General features: G+C 43.7%; 1 long non-coding RNA gene across 1 annotated transcript; it reads right to left on the bottom strand.

The window, feature by feature from the left end:
- Positions 1 to 6,355: 6,355 nt before the first annotated feature.
- LOC140396783 (uncharacterized) lies at positions 6,356 to 11,780 on the bottom strand. Its single transcript, XR_011936634.1, has 2 exons — positions 11,490 to 11,780; positions 6,356 to 8,988 (listed from the first exon to the last, which is right to left on the bottom strand). It is a non-coding gene; the product is annotated as an uncharacterized lncRNA (long non-coding RNA).
- Positions 11,781 to 12,764: the final 984 nt, after the last annotated feature.

The following is a 12,764-nucleotide window of genomic DNA, read 5'->3' as shown; positions in this document are numbered from 1 at the left end:
GTTGGTACGTGTTCTCAGACTTTTGTATCTCCTGCCCGATGGAAGAAGTTGGAAGAGTGAATAAGCCGGGTGGGAGGGGTCTTTGATTATAAAGAACAATACAGCCCAGGAACAGGCCCTTCGGCCCTCCAAGCCTGTACTGATACCAACCTTGGCCAAAACCCTGAGCACTTCCTTGTGCTGTAGCCCTCTATACCCATCCTATCCATGCATTAAGAACAAAGAACAAGAAATTATGCTGCCTGCTTTCCCAAGACAAGGGAAGACAGAGTCAATGGATGGGAGCGGGTTTGCGAGATGGACTGGGCTGTGTTCATGACTCTGATAGCACCCTGATAAATTGATGGTGAAAGAGTAGTTGGGAATGGCAAAGGTTCTGCCAGAGATGCCCAACAATCCAGCCCCTGTGGTGTTATGCTAACCTGAATTAATGCATTTGATGATACCAAGATGCTGCTGGTTCCATGACTGGTCATGTGAAGCTTTGCCAGCCTTGTTATTCCTGTGTGCACCACAATTACACAAGGTCAATATGCGGCATTGACCTATATGTTTTCAAATGGGGGCTTAATAATGGACCATCTCTTAACAATGCCAGTAACCAGTTAGACAGCTAATATTGTTGGTCCGCACCTGTCTTGTGATAGACATCTCCTCCCACAATCCAGCAGCAACACCATTAGCTCCCTGTCTTCATAGCAGAAACAGCTTACTCGGGGAGGCTCTTTATACTGTTCCAAACGCAGGATCCATCTCCACATCCAGTCTGCTTCTGGGGTCGGTGGGCCCAACACTGTCCCACACCCTCTCCCCGGGAACAATGATCGCGCAGTAGGGTAGTCTTCCTAATAAGGCAGGTATGGCGAGTTGGGAAATTCCCTGAGTTACTCACCTCGGTAGTAAAAGTCCAGGCCATAGAGTCTGTTACTTGTAACATCAGTCTCATGGCTTCTTGGTGTCAGGGATGTTCAACACACATTTGCCCTTCAGTCCCCAACTTAGAAGTTATTTTGTAGAAATTGGATTCAAGTAGTCTGCTTGAGCTACAGAACATGCTGTAATGTCTGCAAAAGGGGTGGAATCATCTCTCATTTGATAGATTGTAAGATAGCCACATCTACCTAGGTAACTTAACTGATTACCGGAAATGACTTAAGATGGTAATCATGTGTACTTTTGGATATAATCTTAGCAATTTTCCATTCAGCGAACTGTGAGTCCTAAATTTGTGTGAGTTCTGTGTCTGGCAGACATGAAGTCACCCTGTCACCTGGGTTAACCGCACTCAGATGATTAATTTTTCACAGCAAGAACAATTTTGCAGTAGATCATGCACTGTCCACAGAGACCATTCCAGTTTCCCCTTATCACTGCAAAGAAACAATGCTTGTTTCTAAAGCTGTTGGTGATTGCTAGACAGTGAAAGATACCATAGTTGTTCATAAAGATAAGATTAAAATTCAGTTTAAACTCAGAGGATTGAAGTTGCAACTTATTTTTGCTTATGGATTTACTGTGACTAGAAATAATTAAAGTTGCTCGCTCCCAGAATACGTAGGGTTTAATGTGTTGGGGTACAATTTAGCTGATCGGTGCTGTTTAATTTTGGCTGAAAATGCAGCATGTGAGACTCATGCCCCTTTACTTATTTTTGTGACCACATTGTGAAATGAGATAGACAGGTGTTGCTGTCATGTCATATGTCCATGAAGCTTATTGGGAGATGGACATTTTACTTTTAAAAAGCAACATGGAGGGCAGCACAGTGGTGCAGTGGAAGCACAGCAGCCTCACGGCGCCGAGGTCCCAGGTTCAATCCCAGCTCTGGGTCATTGTCCGAGTGGAGTTTGCACATTCTCCCTGTGTTTGTATGGGTTTTGCCCCCACAACCCAAAGATGTGCAGGGTAGGTGGATTGGCCATGCTAAATTGCCCTCAATTGGAAAAATGACTTGGGTACTTTAAATTTATATTAAAAAAAGCACCATGGAATATGGGCACAGTACCTTCACAAAATGGAGTCTAGAGAGTCAGGTGACTTCTCTTGTAGTTTCTATAGACAGATAGACATATCTGAACGTATCTCTGGAAAGTTACTTAAATGCAAATGATACCTGCTGCTATACGTGGCGGAACCAATGGAGGGGATGGTGGAGGTCATGCAGACTCTGAAGGAGTTTGGGGAGTTCTCGGGCTACAAGCTTAATATAGGGAAGAGTGAGCTTTTTGTATTACAGGCAGGGGACCAAGAAAGAGAGATAGGGGACCTACCGCTGAGGAGGGCGGAGAGGAGTTTTCGGTATCTGGGGATCCAGATAGCCAGGAGTTGGCGGGCCCTACATAAACTGAATTTGACGAGGTTGGTGGAGCAAATGGAGGAGGATTTTAAAAGATGGAACATGCTCCTGCTCTCGCTGGCGGGTAGGGTACAGTCAGTCAAAATGGTGGTCCTTCCGAGGTTTTTGTTCGTGTTTCAGTGCCTCCCTATCGTGATCACCAAGGGCTTTTTCAAGAGAGTAGGTAGGAGTATTATTGGATTTGTGTGGGCAAATAAGACCCCGAGGGTTAGGAGAGGGGTCCTGGAGCGCAATAGGGACCGAGGAAGGTTGGCGCTGCCAAACCTAGGGAGCTACTACTGGGCAGCAAACGTGGCGATGATCCGCAAGTGGGTCATGGAGGGAGAGGGGGCGGCATGGAAGAGGGTGGAGATGGCGTCCTGTAAAGGAACGAACCTGGGGGCATTGGTAACGGCACGGCTGCCGCTCTCGCAGACAAAATACACCACAAGCCCGGTGGTGGCGGCAACACTAAGGATCTGGGGCAAGTGGAGACGGCACCGGGGTGCAACGGGAGCATCGGTGTGGTCCCTGATCAGGGGTAACCACCGGTTTGTCCCGGGGAAGATGGACGGGGGGTTCCAAGGCTGGCATCGGGCGGGGATTAGAAGAATGGGGGACCTGTTCATTGACGGGACATTTGCGAGCCTAGGGGCACTGGAGGAGAAGTTTGAGTTACCCCTGGGAAATGCCTTTAGATATATGCAGGTGAGGGCTTTTGTGAGGCGACAGGTGAGGGAATATCCGTTGCTCCCGGCACAAGAAGTTCAAGATAGGGTGATCTCGGTGGTATGGGTCGGGGAGGGCAAGGTGTCGGAAACACACCAAGAGATGAAAGAAGAGGGGGAAGCGCTAGTAGAAGAGTTGAAAGGTAAATGGGAGGAGGAGCTGGGGGAGGAGATTGAGGAAGGGCTATGGGCTGACGCCCTGGGTAGGGTTAATACCTCCTCCTCGTGGGCCAGGCTCAGTCTGATACAATTTAAGGTGGTTCACAGAGCGCATTTGACGAGGGCGAGGCTGAGTAGGTTCTTTGGGGTAGAGGATAGATGTGAAAGATGTTCAGGGAGCCCGGCGAACCATGTCCATATGTTTTGGTCATGCCCGGCATTGGAGGGGTCCTGGAGAGGAGTGGCGGGAGTAATATCCCAGGTGGTGAAAGTCCGGGTCAAGCCAAGTTGGGGGCTAGCAATATTTGGAGTAGTGGATGAGCCGGGAGTACAGGAGGCGAAAGAGGCCGGCATTCTGGCATTTGCATCCCTAGTAGCCCGGCGAAGGGTCTTGCTATTGTGGAAGGAGACGAAGCCCCCTAGCCTGGATAAACGACATGGTGGGGCTCATACAATTGGAGAGGATAAAGTTTGCCTTGAGAGGGTCTGCGCAGGGGTTCTACAGACGGTGGCAACCGTTCCTAGAATATCTCGCGGAGCGTTAGAGGAAGGTCGGTCAGCAGCAGCGGCAACCCTGGCGGGGCGGGGGGGGGGGGGGGGGAGATTGTTTGAGGGGATGGACGAGCGGGAGATGGCATGAAGGGTGGGGAGAAATGGCACGTGCGGGCGAGAGCCAGTGTATAAAGCTATGTAAATATACCATCTTGCCATGTATATATCTTGCTCAGGGTGATTTTGCGTTATTTTGTTAAGGGGGGGGGAGTTATTGTTTGTAAGGGGAAAGAATTGTGTTGTTAAAAACCTTTAATAAAAATATATATTTTTTAAAAATGCAAATGATCTTCCCAGTTGTTAATTGACTCCCCTCAAAGGAAGAAATTTTAAATGAAAATTTTGGCTCCATGAAGATGACATTTCAAATAAAGAAGCTAATCATAGCTAGAATGTTGATGAAACAGCCTCCATTGTGTGGCAAATTGCTTAGCTGTCAATCCATAGTGCAGACAATGTAAAACATTGATACCGTTGTTACATGACAGGAACTGGCTTGTGATAAGATATACCTGGAATATCTGGTTTGGTTGAGTGGGCAGAGAAGTGGCAGATGGAATTCAATCCTGAAAAGTGTGAGGTAGTGCATTTGGGAAGGGCAAACGAAGCAAGGCAATATTCATAAGATGGGAAAATATTGAGAGGGAAGTGAAAGTCCTTGGAGTGCATGTCCACAGGACCTTAAAGGTGACAGGGCAAGTGGACAAGGTGATCAAGAAAACACATAGAATGCTTTACATTACCCGGCGAGGTATTGAATACAAATTAGGGATATAATGATTAAATTGTACAACTGAGTAACTAGTTAGGGCACAGCAAGAATTTTGTGCACAGCTCTGGTCACTACATGCCATGCCGGCCTCCCCGAACGGGTGCCGGAATGTGGCGACTAGCGGCTTTTCACAGTAACTTCATTGAAGCCTACTTGTACAATAAGCGATTATTATTATTATTGGGGAAGGGGCATAGTTGCCCCGGAGAGAGTGCAGAGGAGATTTACAAGAATGCTGCCAGAGCTTGAAAATTGCAGCGATGAGGAGAGATTGTATAGGTTAGAGGAGACTAAGGGGTGACCTAATTGAGGTGTACAAAATTATAAGGGGACCAGATAGGGTAGACAAGAAAGACCTGTTTCCCCCAGCTGAGGGATCAATTACCAGGGAGCATAGATTTAAAATGATTCGTGGAAGGATTAGAGGGGGCATGAAGAAAAATGTTTTAACCCAGAGCGGTGGGCATCTGGAATTCACTGCCTGAATTGCGGGCATCTGGAATTCACTGCCTGAATTGTGGGCATCTGGAATTCACTGCCTGAATTGTGGGCATCTGGAATTCACTGCCTGAATTGGTGGTTTAGGCTGAAATGCTCAAGTCATTTAAAAGGTACCTGGACCTGCATCGAAAGTGCTGTAACCTGCAAGGTAATAGGCCAGGTGCTGGAAAACGGGATTAAAATGAGCTGCTAGTCTTTTCTTTTATAGGCTCGCACAGACACAATGGGCTGAATGGCCTCTTTCTGCACCATAACTATGGTTATATGGTTCTAAGTACCTTACTCATCCACAAGTTCAGCCCAGGACAGGTCAGTTGGGGATACAGAGACTATTAGGAAGCCATCTCTTCCAGCACAAGGAGGAACCTGCCTCAAAAAGCACCGTGGGCAGAGAAGAAAGGTAATTTGTTTTAGCTGCAATATTATATTCTTTCAATACAGGACTCCGACCACAATTTTATCTGACGTAGCCAGGAACGTCCTAACCTCAATCGTCTCTAATGAACCAAAAGAGAGTCCTTCAGGCTTGCAAAGTTTAAACCACAATCTTAAGGACTGTGTAAATGAGTGACCTGTTTAATTTTACTCTGTTAAAATATATGTGTATGTAACATCTTTAGAAATCATCTTTTCGTCTGCGTGAGTGCCTGTTTGTATGGGTAGTGGGTGTTTGTTACGTTCACATTTTGGGTGTTGTGAAAAATAATCATTTATCCTTTCTTTTGATTAAACTTACAAGAATGTCTGCTGGGTGGGATTTTCCACATACCCACTGCATGTTTCGCAGAAGCACAGGCGACCCACCATTGGCTGGCGGTAGTATCTACATGTCCCACCAGTGTCAAGGGGGTTTCTCATTGAATGCACCTCCTGCTGCTGGGAAACCCATGGTGGGGGTGCGCCGTCGGCGGGGCCAAAAGGTGCCGTTCGCGTGAACATGTTCTTTCCCAGCCTTCCCTTGGGTAACTCAAGGGAATTTCCCGACTTACCATACCCGCTTCATGAGAAAGGCTCCCACACTGCATGATCTGTTTCCGGAGAGAGGGTGCGGGACAGAGTTGGGCCCATCAACCCCAGAAGCAGACTGGATGTGGAGATGGAGATGGGCCCTGTGAGTGGAAAGGTATATAAAGTGCCCCTCCCCCTCCTCCTCCCCAGCCCCATCCCTAGTAAACTGTTCCAGCTACGAAGGTAGGAAGCTAATGGTGTTACTGCTGGATCATGGAAGGTGATGTCGATCGCAAGTCAGGTGAGGACTGTGATGTTCTTGTCGGATGGCCTGATTTATATTACAAGAACACTTGTAGCTATAGCTATAAATGATTTATTAACATTAACTGTGGATCAAATATATGCAAAACAGGTGAATAATAGTTTGAACATGCACAAGCAACCTCTCTCCTTAGTCAGTCTGAGATTCACTGACTCTAACATTCACTTATAAACTAATGAGAGTCCTAGTGGTCAGTTGGTGAATTGCAACACAACCATGATATCACTACATCCCCTTTCCTTTGAAGGAATAAATTAATGCATTATTATCAGTATATTTACATGTGATATCATTAGCCTGTGAGTCTAACAGTATCCATTTTTTTTTAAATTTTAAAAACTGATTTAACAAATATATATATATATATATACACAAACACAAGAACAGCAAGCACAGTATGTACAAATAGTCCAAATCTACAAATTGTCGGTCAGGTTTTCTTCTGACTCTGTTTGGTTTCCTCGAAGTTTGATTTTGGCGCTCAGAACTTGTAGATTCAATGTTCTCCATGACATTCTCATGCTCAGGAATTGCTGAACTATCTGACTCTGCAGCTGACGTTGATTCTGACGTAGATTTGTCATCCATCACGTTGTTGTGAAAGTCTCTGGTTTTCAAGAGCGTGTGACAATTTCTCCTTAAAACCAACACTTCCTCTGTCTGTATATTGTAGGAACAAGGTGCTACTTCTTCAAGTCCAATGGTTTTTTTTCGACCAATTGCCTGATTCTTCTACTCTCACAATGTCATCACTATTCAGAGGTGGTAAAGTTCTAAACACTCTACCATAGAACGGCTTTTATTTTGCATTTCCTGCAGTACCACTGTATTCTCCTCCTTCTTTTCCAAGTATGGAACCTTCTATTCATGAATAACTCTGCTGCCGATCTACCATGTGACAATGGTAACACTTTGTAACGTGATTTTGTGAGATATGGATCAGATTAGCTGTCCATTGCTTTCTGTAATGATTGTTTTACAATATCTACACTTTTTTCCTTGGGATCCATGCCTATACGAGCATCACCATTTTTTTGTTTCACACATGCCATGGAATTTACCCCATTGGTAGGTTCTTCTATCTTCTTGAAAACTTGTGGTTTCGTATCTGTTACGGGTGGTAGGGGAGAAATGAGATTGACACGCAGATTTACATCTTCAGCAATTTCACTACTAATATTTTGTATTGATGCTTTAGATAATACACCTTCTTTAAATTGTATCTCGTTGGCGAATGTAGTGCACTAAAATTAATTAACACCGCTGAATTTGCTGATAGTGTTCTCAGAATCGTTGGGAGTGTTGATCCAATCCTTTGTGGATGCTATATACCAACTGCACTAGACCTAATTCTTCACAGAACTGATCACCGAGTAATGAATCCAAGCCCTCGGGTACAATACAGAATGGGACGGAATAAACTGTGTTCTTCACCACCACACTCGGGTCACAAGCACCAACATTTAATGCTTGAACCATTATAATCTTTCAGAGATATTTTGTGATTTCTTCTAATTGGCTGAATTTTTAGATTTTTAAAGTTAGTCATGCTGATTAAATTGTCTTTGGCACCAGTGTCGAACTTCAATTGGACCACTGTACCATTCACTTCAAGTGGTAGCAGCCATTTGTCCTCATCAACTGCATTTATTGGAGTATCATTTTGCATTTTTTTAAGGGCTGGAGAATTTTTTGATGTTTTCAAAAAATTATTCTTCTCTGTTATTACTCCAACAAACAATGATGTTTCATCACTGGATACTGTGTCTTCCACTGTGCTGGCTGATGTGGGGTTGAGCTTAGAGTAACAATTCTGAGCAGTGATTTTTTCCTTTATATCTGGAACAAAACTTGCCAAACGTTGGACACTGCCTTAATTTGTGCCTTTGACCACATCTTTTACACAGAAATACTTTGTCTTGATCTTTAACCTGTTTGTTGGTGTGCAAGGAGCTGCAGGAATTTCCTGCCTTTTTTTGGAAGTTTCCAGTCTTTTGGGAAAAAGGGAAGACACCCCCATTACTGAGAAACATTATAGAATGCTGTGCTGCTAGTTCGTGAGCCTTACAAACCTTAACTGTTTGTTCCAAAGACAGCTCCTATTCCCTCAGCAACCGTTCCCTCAGCTTATTTTTATTCACACCAAACACAATTTGGTTCTGAATCATGGAAGATTCCACTGCACAGAAATTACAGGTTTTAACTTTAAATCAGTGATGAAATGATCTATTGACTCTTCTGTAAACGTGATTTAAACATAATGTTCATAAATTTCATTTTTTCTGGGGGTGCAATGTTCATCAAATCTTCAAATTACTTCTTTCAAATTTTTACTATCTTCATCTTTTTCAAATTTAAACATGTTAAACACAGCAATTGTTTTGGGCCCTGTCGCTGTGAGGAACATCGCTACCGTACGCAAATCTGATTGACCTCCTTAATTTACTACAGTAAGAAACAGATTAAATTGTTGTTAAACACACGCCAGTTGTTGTCCAAAATACCATAAATTCTGAGACTCATTGGTGGCTTCACCGACTCCATGTGGTTCATTCTTGCAGTCTGCAAAATCTTCAAATCTCTGTGGACCATGTGACTGGCTGATAGTTTTTTCTCAGTGTTTAACACCATCTAACCCTGGTACCATGTAATTTTCTTGTCTGATGGCCTGATTTATATTACAAGAACACATGTAGTTAAGCTATGAACAATTTATGAACATTGACTGGGGTCAAATATATACAAAACAACAGATGAATAATAGTATGAACATGCAGAAGCACCTCTCTCCCAGCTCCCTAATCAGTCTGAGGTCACCTGACTCTAACACTCACTTATACACTAATGAGACTTCTGGTGGTCAGTCGGGGAATTACAACACAACCACGATATCACTACAAGGACCGGCAATATTAGCTGTCTAACCTGGTATTGAGATGGTCAATTATTGGGCCTCCCATTGGAAAACATAGAGATCAGTGCTGCATATTGACCTTGTCTATTCTTTGAAGTCACAGCACTAAAAGGCTCTTTCTCTTAAATCTTGTTGCGGTCAGTCGAGGGGTGACAAAAGGGGGAAATTGTCCCACATCTCTCCCCGCCCACAACACAGGGCAGTCCTGAGACAGGGAAAAGAGACAATAGAACAGGATGATAAACAAGTTGGCATCTGGTGTTCAGAAGGCAATGTCCAATATCTGGGTGTTCATGTTTAGAGGACCACCGTCATGTCGTAATGAATCAGTAATAACAGTATCTGAAGAAATGGTCTGAAGATCTTACACTTTTCTTAACAATTTGTAGAGTGAGCCAGATTAAAAAGGATTTAAAAAATACTTTTCCACATGGGGAAAATTGTATTATTTATTTTTCACATGTCTACTGCTCACAGGGCCTGGATTTGATGAAATACAATAAGTATCCAGCCAACAATATTTGTTTCCAGATTCATATTGCTTACAGCAATTGACAGGGAGAAGTACAGATAAATGCCACCTTTTTAGGGTTATGAACTTGATCAAAGTTTACTGCCGAAGAATCTGTATTTTTCCTTTTGTCAGGCATTTCTCTTCCTAGCCTCAGCGTTCCTGCTAATAATGTGCTGCTTAATTGAACTTTCAGACAAATAACGCACAACACAATAATGTTTCCTTCAGGGATTTTCCTGCTCCCTGTGCTTTGAAAACAAAGAATTACAGATGAAACTCAAATATGAAAAATCAAATACCATGAAATAAAGGCATAATGAGAGAAATGGCCAGCCATTACTGACTGGATAAACGGCACGAAACCCATAAATGATTCAGTGTCCATAGTTGAGCCTGTTTTACAAGTTGTATTTGAACTGTTTGCATTTTCTGTGCTCACTGTTAATGGAAAATTTACTTCATAAAATGGAGCTTCTCACTTTTTCTCCGTAGCTCACCACTCTCTTATATAAATTTCATCTAACTATTGGTTTTACTGATTGTGATTTCTACTTTTTCAGTTACTTTGATATCTTCAACCTGTTAGAAGATCATTCGTATCAATCTACTAACAGAAATAGTTATTTTCTTTTCCTATCCATCACAAACTGGCAACATTAAATGAGTTATATGCATGATTCATCACATTTTCAGGAAGATGGTTATACCGGTTTCTAATCTTATAATGCAATATGTGTGGACACTGCTAGCATTGGTCTGGTGATGACCATGAAACCATTCATTGCTTGTCATAAAAAAACACATCTGGTTCACTAGTGTCCTTTAGGGAAGGAAATCTGCCATTCTTACCTGGTCGGGCCAACATATGACTCCAGACCCACAGCAATGTGGTTGATTCGTAACTGCCCCTCAATGGCAATTAGGGGTGGGCAATAAATGCTGGCACAGCCAACAATGCCCACATCCCATGAACGAATAATAAAAAATTATGTTGTGGACTGGTTTTGTGGACAGCAAGTGATTGTGGACCAAAATATATACATCAAATTTCCAAGACTTCATTAAAATTAGCTTTATGTTTTGACGTCAAAATGTTAACTTTTCTTTCTTTTAAATATTGACCGACCTGTTGCACATCTTATTAACTGTTATATTACCTTCACGCCATGATTAGCATTTCTTTAGACCTTAATGCCACCATTGACACTCCCTTCATCTTATGCCCATGGGATCATTGCTCATTTCTCCTTAGTTCAGACTTACCCTGACCTTCTACTCTCTAGTTATATTATTCATTACATTTCTATCCCTCTTCAGTTCTGTAGAAGAGTCAAGTGAACTCAGATACTGACCTTGGTTCAAACATGGACAAAGGAGTTGACCTCCAGAGGTGAGATGAAGTCTTTTATTTTTTTATAAATTTAGATTATCCAATTATTTTTTCCAATTAAGGGGCAATTTAGCATGACCAATCCACCTACTCTGCACATTTTTGGGTTGTGGGGGCAAAACCCACGTAGACACGGGGAGAATGTGCAAACTCCACACGGCAGTGACCCAGAGCCGGGATCGAACTGGGACCTCAGCGCCGTGAGGCAGCTGTGCTAACCACTAGGCCACCACGCTGCCCAAGGTGAGATGACGTCTTGACATCAAGACAGCTTTGATAGAGTATGGCAACAAGGAACTCTAGCAAACCGGAGTCAATGGGAATCGGGGGAAAACTCCACTGGTGTCATACCTGGCACAAAGGAAGATGGCTGTGGTTGTTGGAGGTCAGCCATCTCAGTCCTAGGATATCACTGCAGGAGTTCCTTCGGGCAATGTTCGGCAATATCTTCCAAACCCACAACCATTACCACCTAGAAGGACAAGGGCAGCAGATAAATGCAAGACCACCACCTGGAAGTTCCCCTCCAAGTCACTCACCATCCTGACTTGGAAATATTTTGCTGTTCCTTCACCGTCATCAAGTCAAAATCCTAGCCACTGTCATGTGTGCCCGGTGGACTACCTTAAATTGTATCAGGCTGAGCCTGACACATGATGAGGAGGTATTAACCCTGCTTAGGGCACCCGCCCATAGACCCACCTCTATCTCCTCCTCCCACTAGCCCTTAAGCTCCTCCACTGGAGTTTCCTCCGCCTCCGAAAGCTCCTGGTAAATATCTGAAACCGTACCCTCTCCCACCCAGGTACTTGAGACTCCTGTATCCCCCGTGGCAGCAGCAGCGGAAAGGCCGGCACCTGTTTTCTCAGGAAGTCTCGCACCTACTAATACTTAAACCTGTTCCCTGCTGCCAATTCAAATTTATCCTCCAAGGCTTTCAGCTGGGAAAGATCCCATCTATAAATAGATCCCCCATTCCTGCCCTTTGCCAACTCCGGAACCCACCATCTAGCCGACCCGGTACAAACCGATGATTAATATAAATCGGGGTCCAAACCAATGCTCCCTCTACTCTCTTATATCTCCTCCATTGCTGGAATTGCACCCCTAACAGCACAGTGGGTGTACCTACACCACTTGGACTGCAGAGGTTCAAGAAGGCACCTCCCCACCACTTTCTCAAGGGCAATTAGGGATGGGCAAAAATGCTGGCCTAACCAGCAAAGCCCACATCCCGTAAAAATTAATTTTAAAACACTCTGCTTCCCTCTTCACAGATGCTACCAGACTGGCTGGATTTGTCCAGCATTTTCTGTTTTTATTGTACATCGTCTATGTTACATTTCATTTTAATATTAGTGAGAAGTTTAAAAATAGAGAATTGTGCCAATTATTTATTTTTCTGTACTTATCTGAAAGTACCCATCATTTAGCAGACTGTTACTAGTCAGAGGACATATTGGCTCCCTTTGCCCAGAGTTTAAGCGTTTCTAATTATTTGCTCATGCACCTGCAGTCTCTCTCTGGAGCATGTGCCACCAATTCAGCGCTGACGCACATGTGTTTTTCCAGTTGTCCACATTGACTGGAGCATATCTTCTCTGTCTTTATTTCAGAGAACTTCAT

Source organism: Scyliorhinus torazame, chromosome 2 (genome assembly GCF_047496885.1).
Source record: "Scyliorhinus torazame isolate Kashiwa2021f chromosome 2, sScyTor2.1, whole genome shotgun sequence".
NCBI lineage: Eukaryota > Metazoa > Chordata > Chondrichthyes > Carcharhiniformes > Scyliorhinidae > Scyliorhinus > Scyliorhinus torazame.
This window is presented reverse-complemented; position numbering and strand designations above follow the sequence as displayed.